At 44.9% G+C, this 11,532-nt stretch overlaps 1 protein-coding gene across 1 annotated transcript in view; it reads right to left on the reverse strand.

Moving 5' to 3' along the window:
* LRMDA (leucine rich melanocyte differentiation associated) overlaps positions 1-11,532 on the reverse strand; it is a 775,035-nt gene that overhangs the window by 431,621 nt on the left and 331,882 nt on the right. The gene's annotated exons all lie outside the window — the stretch shown is intronic.

An 11,532-nucleotide genomic window follows, 5' to 3' on the forward strand; every position in this document is an offset into this window, starting at 1 on the left:
CAACTGTGGAGGAAGAGCATAGCCATCTTAGCTAGTAACCATTGAAAGCTCTCTCCTCCAGGACTTTGTCTAATCCTCTTTTAGAGCCATCCACGTTGGTGGACCCATCACAGCCTCCTGGGGGAGCAACTTCCATCATTTAACTATGTGCTATGGACACAGGTGGCGCTGTGGGGTAAACCACAGAGCCTAAGACTAGCCGATCAGAAGGTCGGCGGTTCGAATCCCCGCGAAGGGGTGAGCTCCCATTGCTCGGTCCCTGCTCCTGCCAACCTAGCAGTTCGAAAGCACGGCAAAGTGCAAGTAGATAAATAGGTACCACTCCAGCGGGAAGGGAAACGGTGTTTCCGTGTGCTGCTCTGGTCCGCCAGAAGCGGCTTAGTCATGCTGGCCACATGATCCAGAAGCTGTACGCCGGCTCCCTCGGCCAATAAAGCAAGATGAGCGCCGCAACCTGAGTCGGCCACGACTGGACCTAATGGTCAGGGGTCCCTCTACCTTTACCTTTTATGTGAAGAAGTACTTCATTTCATCCGTCCTGAATTTTCCAATATTCAGCTTTATTGGATGTCCATGAGTACCACTGTGAGAGAGGGAGAAAAAATCTCCTCTATCCCCTTTCCCAAGCATAATTTTCTAAACTTCTATCATGTCAGCTCTTACTTGCCTTTTCCCCAAACTAAAAAATCCCAAATGCTGCAATGTTTCCTCATAGGGCCCCATCCCCTTCATCATCCCCTCTTCTGAATCTTCCCCAACTCTACAGTAACCTTTTTGAGGTGAAGCAACCAGAACTGTATTTCTGGAGAAAGAGGGGTACCAGGAAAATGCCAACCTGTGCCCAGAAAGAGGAGGTCAAAAAGTAAGCCCTAGGAATGTTATTCTATTTTACTTTTTGCCTAATATCACTTTACACATGTTTACATTAAGTGCCTGCTTGCTTGCTTGCTTGAGACAAGGACCATGTGAATGACTGTGCCCACCCTGCTCTTCAAAAGGAGAGCCAAGGGGACATTTCAAGTACTGAGACAGCTTAGCTTAAGCCTAGTCATGTACCTGCTTCTGAATTGCTGAGCTGCGTAACCTGTAACCTGATCAATGTTTATACCGTGTAATGACTTTTGGAATAAAGTCTTTGAGGAATCATTGAGCAAGGAATCCGATCACTGTCTCTGAGAGCAGGAAGCAGGACAACGAAGGCTGTAAAGGGCCCCTTCAGTTTTATGGGTAGGATGGGAAGCTGAGGAGAAAGAAGGACACCAGCCTCTTGTCGTATTCCTTAATAATAATAATAATAATAATAATAATAATAATAATAATAATATATTTATACCCCACCCATCTGGCTGGGTTTCCCCAGCCACTCTGGGTGGCTTCCAACAAAACACCCAAACACAATAACCTATTCAACAATAAAAGCTTCCCTAAACAGGGCTGCCTTTAGATGTCTTCTAAAAGTTTGGTAGTTATTTTCCTCTTTGACTTCTGGTGGGAGGGTGTTCCACAGGGCGGGTGCCACTACCAAGAAGGCCCTCCCTCTGCCTGGTTCCCTGTAACTGTAACTTGGCTTCTCGCAGTGAGGGAACCGCCAGAAGGCCCTCGGCGCCGGACCTCAGTGTCCGGGCAGAAGGATGGAGGTGGAGACGCTCCTTCAGGTATACTGGGCCGAGGCTGTTTCTATTCCATCCCTTCTTCTTAAACTTTCTATCTTTCCTCCATGGTTATATCCCCCAAGCTCTCATTTTCCCTCCTCTTTTACCCCAATTTCCACTGGCTGAGGAATAGACTTGGTGGAGGGACCTGTCCCTTGTCTCAGAGGAGCTTACCTATTAAGCAACATGACTATTTATTTGTATATACCCTATGGCAGATTCTGTGTCTTGGTCACTTTTGAAGTGTACAATAACCATAAACCAGGAAAAACACCAACTAGGGTGGTGGAGGGGAGAGGAAGGAGCACCAGGCGCTTGAAGAAAGGTAAGAGCTACTGTAGTGGTCGATGCATTTGATGAAACCTGAAGGAGGATTATTCCAAAACATGCACCAGAAATCTAATAATTAAATAATAAAGGAAACGATGGGACGTGGGTGGCGCTGTGAGTTAAACCACAGAGCCTAGGACTTGCTGATCAGAAGGTCGGCGGTTCAAATCCCCACGACGGGGTGAGCTCCCATTGCTCGGTCCCTGCTCCTGCCAACCTAGCAGTTTGAAAGCATGTCAAAGTGCAAGTAGACAAATAGGTACCGCTCCAGCGGGAAAGTAAATGGCATTTCCATGCACTGCTCTGGTTCGCCAGAAGCGGCTTAGTCATGCTGGCCACATGACCCGGAAGCTGTACGCCGCCTCCCTCGGCCAGTAAAGCAAGATGAGTGCCACAACCCCAGAGTCGGTCATGACTGGACCTAATGGTCAGGGGTCCCTTTACCTTTACTAAAGGAAACAATGGCTTCAACTGTGCAAAGTAAAAATAGCACAAGTTAAGTGTTCCTAAGATGCGATTGTACTGTATCGCCAAAATGAAATTGTTCGTTATCCATTGGTAGGAGGTCTGCACACTGCAGACTTCAAGCTGCCTACATATCTAATCCAGTCCCACAGAGGGACTTGTGGCTGTTTTTGAAAGGGACTTTGCACACAGTTAAAAGCAAGTGATAAATATTTTGCACATTTGACCCATCAGTAAATCAAAATGTTTATTGTATGTTGAAAAGCAACCCATACCCCCCTTTCCTACTTTGCCAGAGTACAGCAACTGAAATATGCTGTCCTATTCCCCCCCCCCCTTTCATAAATTATTTTTTTCACAAGCAACCGAATGTGTTTTATAACACCCAATATCAGCCACAGAAAGCAGTTGCTATGATAGTTCATAACTGGTCAGGTGGGTTACTAGCTGCCTTTAACTTCCAATAAGCAGCTAACTAACAAACCATCCATTACTTACTTCAGAGGGATTAGAGGTTAAGCATAAACTTGATTACATGCTATAAATGTGAGTAATTTGAAATGTTATTGGTTATTATAGAAATATACGGTAATAATTTCCTCTTTAATGAAAGGCAGCATGTTTTTAGTGGCCCCTAGTTTCTTGTTTAGGCTTTAGGAAGGCGATCGGTGTATGATTAACAGCTACTTTTGCATGATAGGCATCTGGGATGAGATGGCATAAATGGATGCTCACCACTTAGCTGTATCATAAAAATGCAAAAATACCATCATATTTGTATGATAAACACAAAGTTTATAGGCAACACTCTTTCTGCTCTCCTCCAAACTGCTCACAGCTCAGTAGGTGCTCTAGTTTTTCCTTGCCTGAAAGAAAACCACACATTTCGAAAGATTCAAATGTCTAACCCAAGTTATGTTTACACTGAATCAGTGTCGTAGCGTGGGTTGTCAGCACCCGGGGCAAGGCAAGTAATTTGCGCCCCCTAACCCGTGGATTTGCGCCCCGTAACCCTAACCCCCAGATGTCGCGCCCGGTGCGGCCGGCCCCCCCTGCACCCCCCACGCTACGCCACTGCACTGAATATAAACTCACTGGTTGCAAGCCAAGAGGTGCGCTTCCCCATTCTACAAAATGCTCTTTCAAGGGTGGTGGGAGAGTACAGGGGCACACCCAAGCCTGCCTGGAGGTCTTACACAACCTAGCCTTCTAGTATCAGAAATGTGTGACCTGAGTAGCTCATGTGCTTCCAGCTTGCACTCTTTATTACCCCTCTAGTACTATCCAGACCAGGTCGCTCAACCATTGCTACTGTGCCCTTTCTTCTAGCAGATCAAGATAATCAGGTGACAGCAAAAACTGCAAAAAAAAAAAAAAAAAAAAAAAAAATTAGCAGGGGCAACTAGAATAAGATCTATTATTTGATTATTGATGAAAACCTCCAAAATGTATTTTGTATGGTTAAGTTTTTACCTCTATCTTCAGTACATTTTATTTTATTGCTATCGCTACTGGCTGATGCAAATAAAGATTCTTCTGATTCTGATTCTGAATGTGTGGCCTGTCTGTGGCTTTATAAATACAAAGGCTGTTTTTAGATATGTGGAATAGTAAGCACACAGAAACTGAGCGCCCTGTTTCTATTTTGCAAAGCTATATCCGAAGCCACTCTTAGTGGTGAGGGAAAGGCACTATGCATTTACGCAGGCGCTTTCTCTTTTAGTAGCAGTTGTGCATTCCAGTAGTCCCACTGGCTTGTTCTTTCTATACAATATTTTTGATTCAGGAATGGCCAACATAAACCAGTTTGTAACCATGAAACAGACAGTACAATGCCACACGAAGATCACAGCACACCCTAGTGTTTCCAGATACAGGTATAACTGTATGATGAGTTGTTTCTGTGAAACAAGAAATAGCACTTTGCACGCAGAAGTGCTTTATTCTAGGCAAGCTTGTTTCTCCTGCTCTGGAGGCTACGAGCCAGGGGTGTCAACTTGAATAAAATATTGGGGAGGGGGGAGGTAAGCCCCACCCCACATAACTGATCTCATGACACAGTGCGCACACACCATTTGAATGGCAATGCACCCTCAAATATTTTATTAGGGGAGGGCGAAGGCATCTCAGCCGCTAGGAGCCAAACCAATGGCTTCAAGTTACAAGAAATGAGATTCCTGACTGAACACCAGGAAGAACTTTCTGACATTAAGAACTGTTTGACAGTGGAAAAGACTCCCTCGGGTGGTTGTGGACTCTCCTCCACTAGAGCTTTTAAAGCAGAGGTTGGCTGGCTAACTGTCATGGATGATCTAGTTGAGATTCCTACATTGCAGAGGGCTGGACACTGAGAGTTCCTTCCAACACTACAAGTCTATGCATTTATGATTCTAGAGCCTTGCTTCTGAATTGTGATGGGGCAACAAAGCAGATGGCCTGTATTTATTAATAAAATGGACAAATGACTATGGTATTTTATTCCCTTTCTCTCTAGCACAGCTGTCATTATGGACTGCAGCAGCTAGGTGACAAAGCATGTACTGTGCATTCATAAAAGCCCAGGGTTCAATCCTTGGCTTCTTCAGTAAAAAAACAAAAAAAACAAAAAAACAAAACAAAACCACCTCTGGTTACAAGGGCTGGAAAGAGCCTCTGTTTAAGACACTGGAGAGCAAGTGCCGGATACAGCATCAGCAATACTTGCCTTAGAGGGACCCATGGTCTTTATTGGCGTAAGGCAGCTACTCATGTTCAGGCATTTATGGACGGTAGTTTCCCATCTGCAAGGAAGTTCATTCATTCACTCACTCATTCATTCATTCATTCATTCATTCATTCTTTTCCCAGCCTTCCTCCCAAAGGAGCCCAAGATATCAACAAGAAGTGATAAAACCATGAAAACATATTTTGAAAATTCCTAATACAGTGGTACCTCGGGTTAAGAACTTAATTTGTTCCGGAGGTCCGTTCTTAACCTGAAACCGTTCTTAACCTGAGGTACCACTTTAGCTAATGGGGCCTCCCACAGCCATCATGCTGCTGCCGCCCGATTTGTGTTCTCATCCTGAAGGAAAGTTCTTAACCTGAGATACTATTTCTGGGTTAGTGGAGTCTATAACCCAAAGCGTCTGTAACCTGAAGTGTCTGTAACCCGAGGTACCACTGCACAGTTGGAAATTGGGGGGAAACTCAAAAGAGTAAGGTCTTTAGTAGGCAGTGAAAAGACAAAGGAGATAGCGTGTGACACACACATGGTCAGAAAGAGACACAAACTAAAAAGCAACTGTGGCTGAAATGGACTGTGGAGGAGAGAGAATTGTTTTTAAGCAGAAGCGCTGTGGCTTATGCCTAGAATGAAGGGTTTTTTGTTTTGGGTTTTTTTAGTGTGCAAGAACTATTGTTTCTCCGGACATGAGGTTGCCTCCCGTCAAAAATAATGACCTCAACTTGGAGCTGCAGGTATTACAGCCAACACTAAGTCAATTTTTCAACCTGTGGGCCTATCACTTATATTTTGGCTAGATGTGCAATGCTATGAGTGCTATAAAGTTTTTACTGCCGGGAGTTTTGGATGACCACATTACTCACAAATGGCAAAGTCACTAGTGAGTTATATAAGCCTTCCCAAACAAGTGGCAATAAAAAAGATTCTAGCGGACACACATACACACACATCTCCTCTTCAAGGTTTTGTTTATATAGCCTCTTTTATACTTCATCTTCACAGCTCATCTTCCAGTAAACCTCAGTTCGTAACTGAAAATGACCATTTCCTGGGGGAAATGGTTTGACACTGACCTTTAGCTTTCCCCTATCCTAACTGCTCTCAACTGCTGTCAAGAAGGGTTTAACTTCTAGTGTGGACAACATAACAAATATTGAATGCAGATATTATGTGGCTTAAGTCCAATAAATCCTCAACTTTGCATAGCACTGTAGAAACAGCACTGTCCATTTTAGGCTAATGGATGACAAGCATTGGTGTGTTTTTTTTAACACTGGAGTTATTTCAGAAGTTTTGCATGTATTAATAATATACACTTTAAAGATATGTTTCACAGAAGACAAGGGATCTTATGACCTATACTCTTCACAGAAGTACTCAACAGCCGCCTGCCAGTGAAGAAGTAGCTGCACAGCTAGATGATAGAGTTGCAACCAATAGGAAGACGCATATGCAGGCCTGCTTCAGAGTTCAGGCTCTCATATCCATACACGATTGTCTGTAGAAACACATAGGATGCTGTGCACCTCATAAGCCACCAAGGAATGTACAGAAACACCGCTTTGTGAACCTGCACCTCCATATAGATCACTTTTGCATGTGCTGTCATGCTGGCCCCTCTTCAGGATTCCCAAAAGGTTACTTGAAGAATTTCCTTTCCCCATAAGTGCCAGCTCAAATGCTGCCATCTGCAGTTCCACATCTGTGAGGTGTCCATCTTATTGTGGCAGCACCTGTGCCTTGGTACTCCATGCCTATTAACATTAGGCCAGGACTCAGTGGTACCTCGAGTTACAAACATCTCGGGTTACAAATACTTTGGGTTACAGACTCTGCTAACCTGGAAGTAGTACCTCAGGTTAAGAACTTTACCTCAGGATGAGAACAGAAATCGCGCGGCAGTTGCATGGCAGCAGTGGGAGGCCCCATTAGCTAAAGTGGTAGTCTTTCAGGTTAAGAACGGACCTCTGGAACGAATTAAGTTCATAACCAGAGGTACTACTGTAATGTTCTTGATGTCTGCTAAATTAGCAAACCTACCCAAACATATAACTAAGGTAAAGGTAAAGGTTGTGACGACGCTGGGGTTGTGGCGCTCATCTTGCTCTATAGGCCAAGGGAGCCCATGTTTGTCCGCAGACAGCTTCCAGGTCATGTGGCCAGCGTGACTAAGCCACTTCTGGCGAACCAGAGCAGCGCACAGAAATGCCGTTTACCTTCCCACCGGAGCGGTACCTATTTATCTACTTGCACTTTGACGTGCTTTCGAACTGCTAGGTGGGCAGGAGCTGGGACAGAACAACAGGATCACCCCGTTGCAGGGATTCAAACCGCCAACCTTCTGATCGGCAAGCCCTAGGCTCTGTGGTTTAGACCACAGCACCACCCGCATTCCCCAAACATATAATTAGTTGTGTATAACTGTTCTAAATTCTTTGATATTGTATCATATTTTATATACACTGCTTAAAGATTTCTCCCAAAAACTTATGCTAAGACATGCCAATGGGTCTGCTGCCAGAAGAGAACCATAATTGTCTTTGCTAAAAATTAAAAACTAACATATTATACCACTTTTTAAATGTGTTTGTGGGAGGGGGTGGGGAAGGGGGGTTATTGGTTTGTATGTTTCTTTGTTCTTGTCAGGGGTCCCTTTACCTTTACCTTTAGTGTCTTTATGTTGTATTTTTATGTTGTGAACAGCCCTACGATCTACAGGTGAAGGGTGGTATACAAATTAAATAAATCAATCAAAACCAACTTATTTAGTCTGGTCTCACACAATCCTTCTTTCAATATTATCCGGGCCTGTCATAGATAGCAATAACGTGGAAGTATTGGGGAAACATGCGAAACAAATAATAAAGCTGAATAAATCCGCCACTAAGGTACTATATTGTGCGAAGAACACGGCACAAAATACAATGGCAATGCGACACCAGACACCAGTCTGGAGGGGCCCCAAGAAAGGGAGGTGGCTAGAAAACATAGTCAGGTCACCTGGAGATGTCTTTATGAGGTCATCCAGAATGTTTGTGTCCATTGTGACAGGGGACCAGGGAAACCATCTCAGTTTATAAGGAAAGCTGCCAGAATTCTCAACCCCAGTGCTCACACCACTGAGCATGTGTGGCCAAGGGGCTTAACAGGAAAGGGCCTCAGAATATATTAGGAAGGAAGGACGGAAGGACGGAAGGACGGAAGGAAGGAAGGAAGGAAGGAAGGAAGGAAGGAAGGAAGGAAGGATTTCCCACTATCAGATACACAAACTAGAGTGCTAGAGCTGGGACAAAATATCCCCAAAAGGTATGATATCAACTTTTTCTGGTGCAAATGCACATCACTGGGAAGGCAGAGGAAGTTGGGGCAACTGAAGGTGAGATGTGACGAGGAGATTAGCTAATGGAAATTAAGGTTTGGTGTGGATGACTGGCCAATTGCTAGCTTTTGGCAGGGTTGTACTCCCCCTGGAGAAGCAGATATGCAGGCTTCATGTTGCGGGGAGGCAGAACCTCAGGTAAGTATTTTTATTGATTTACTTGATTGGGGGCAGCTGCCTCCCTACCCCCCTTGGCTATGCCCATACAGGCTTTAGGAAGGGGGTGTCAGGTGTCAATTTTTTTGGGGGGGGGGAGAAAGGTGCTGGTATTGCATAGCGGTGTGTACCACCAGAAAAAACGCTGTCTAAGAGATTGTCTCAACTGATATATACACAACCAGTCACTGAGCTCTCCAGCAAAGAGCCTCCTGCGGATGCCACCTCCAGGAGGTCCATTCTGTATGAGGTAGGAACTGTGGGTGTTATTCAGCCAACTCTTTACTCAGAATAGACCCACTGAAATTAATGAACACGACTACGTCAGACCCATTAATTTCAACACGTCTACTCTGAGTAAAACTTAGCTGAATACCATGCTATGCCTTTAGTGTGGCGGCACCAACACTTTGGAACTCCCTCCTGTTACATGTAAAAGGGTAAATGGACCCCTGACCATTAGGTCCAGTCATGACTGACTATGGGGTTGCGGTGCTCATCTCGCTTTATTGGCCGAGGGAGCCGGCGTACAGCTTCCGGGTCATATGGCCAGCATGACTAAGCCGCTTCTGGCAAACCAGAGCAGCACACGGAAATGCCGTTTACCTTCCCACCGGAGCGGTACCTATTTATCTACTTGCACTTTGACGTGCTTTCGAACTGCTAGGTGGGCAGGAGCTGGGACAGAACAACAGGATCACCCCGTTGCAGGGATTCAAACCGCCAACCTTCTGATCGGCAAGCCCTAGGCTCTGTGGTTTAGACCACAGCACCACCCGCATTCCCCAAACATATAATTAGTTGTGTATAACTGTTCTAAATTCTTTGATATTGTATCATATTTTATATACACTGCTTAAAGATTTCTCCCAAAAACTTATGCTAAGACATGCCAATGGGTCTGCTGCCAGAAGAGAACCATAATTGTCTTTGCTAAAAATTAAAAACTAACATATTATACCACTTTTTAAATGTGTTTGTGGGAGGGGGTGGGGAAGGGGGGTTATTGGTTTGTATGTTTCTTTGTTCTTGTCAGGGGTCCCTTTACCTTTACCTTTAGTGTCTTTATGTTGTATTTTTATGTTGTGAACAGCCCTACGATCTACAGGTGAAGGGTGGTATACAAATTAAATAAATCAATCAAAACCAACTTATTTAGTCTGGTCTCACACAATCCTTCTTTCAATATTATCCGGGCCTGTCATAGATAGCAATAACGTGGAAGTATTGGGGAAACATGCGAAACAAATAATAAAGCTGAATAAATCCGCCACTAAGGTACTATATTGTGCGAAGAACACGGCACAAAATACAATGGCAATGCGACACCAGACACCAGTCTGGAGGGGCCCCAAGAAAGGGAGGTGGCTAGAAAACATAGTCAGGTCACCTGGAGATGTCTTTATGAGGTCATCCAGAATGTTTGTGTCCATTGTGACAGGGGACCAGGGAAACCATCTCAGTTTATAAGGAAAGCTGCCAGAATTCTCAACCCCAGTGCTCACACCACTGAGCATGTGTGGCCAAGGGGCTTAACAGGAAAGGGCCTCAGAATATATTAGGAAGGAAGGACGGAAGGACGGAAGGACGGAAGGAAGGAAGGAAGGAAGGAAGGAAGGAAGGAAGGAAGGAAGGAAGGAAGGATTTCCCACTATCAGATACACAAACTAGAGTGCTAGAGCTGGGACAAAATATCCCCAAAAGGTATGATATCAACTTTTTCTGGTGCAAATGCACATCACTGGGAAGGCAGAGGAAGTTGGGGCAACTGAAGGTGAGATGTGACGAGGAGATTAGCTAATGGAAATTAAGGTTTGGTGTGGATGACTGGCCAATTGCTAGCTTTTGGCAGGGTTGTACTCCCCCTGGAGAAGCAGATATGCAGGCTTCATGTTGCGGGGAGGCAGAACCTCAGGTAAGTATTTTTATTGATTTACTTGATTGGGGGCAGCTGCCTCCCTACCCCCCTTGGCTATGCCCATACAGGCTTTAGGAAGGGGGTGTCAGGTGTCAATTTTTTTTGGGGGGGGGAGAAAGGTGCTGGTATTGCATAGCGGTGTGTACCACCAGAAAAAACGCTGTCTAAGAGATTGTCTCAACTGATATATACACAACCAGTCACTGAGCTCTCCAGCAAAGAGCCTCCTGCGGATGCCACCTCCAGGAGGTCCATTCTGTATGAGGTAGGAACTGTGGGTGTTATTCAGCCAACTCTTTACTCAGAATAGACCCACTGAAATTAATGAACACGACTACGTCAGACCCATTAATTTCAACACGTCTACTCTGAGTAAAACTTAGCTGAATACCATGCTATGCCTTTAGTGTGGCGGCACCAACACTTTGGAACTCCCTCCTGTTACATGTAAAAGGGTAAATGGACCCCTGACCATTAGGTCCAGTCATGACTGACTATGGGGTTGCGGTGCTCATCTCGCTTTATTGGCCGAGGGAGCCGGCGTACAGCTTCCGGGTCATATGGCCAGCATGACTAAGCCGCTTCTGGCAAACCAGAGCAGCACACGGAAATGCCGTTTACCTTCCCACCGGAGCGGTACCTATTTATCTACTTGCACTTTGACGTGCTTTCGAACTGCTAGGTGGGCAGGAGCTGGGACAGAACAACAGGATCACCCCGTTGCAGGGATTCAAACCGCCAACCTTCTGATCGGCAAGCCCTAGGCTCTGTGGTTTAGACCACAGCACCACCCGCATTCCCCAAACATATAATTAGTTGTGTATAACTGTTCTAAATTCTTTGATATTGTATCATATTTTATATACACTGCTTAAAGATTTCTCCCAAAAACTTATGCTAAGACATG

The sequence above is a fragment of the Podarcis bocagei genome (genome assembly GCF_964188305.1).
Source record: "Podarcis bocagei genome assembly, chromosome: 4".
NCBI lineage: Eukaryota > Metazoa > Chordata > Lepidosauria > Squamata > Lacertidae > Podarcis > Podarcis bocagei.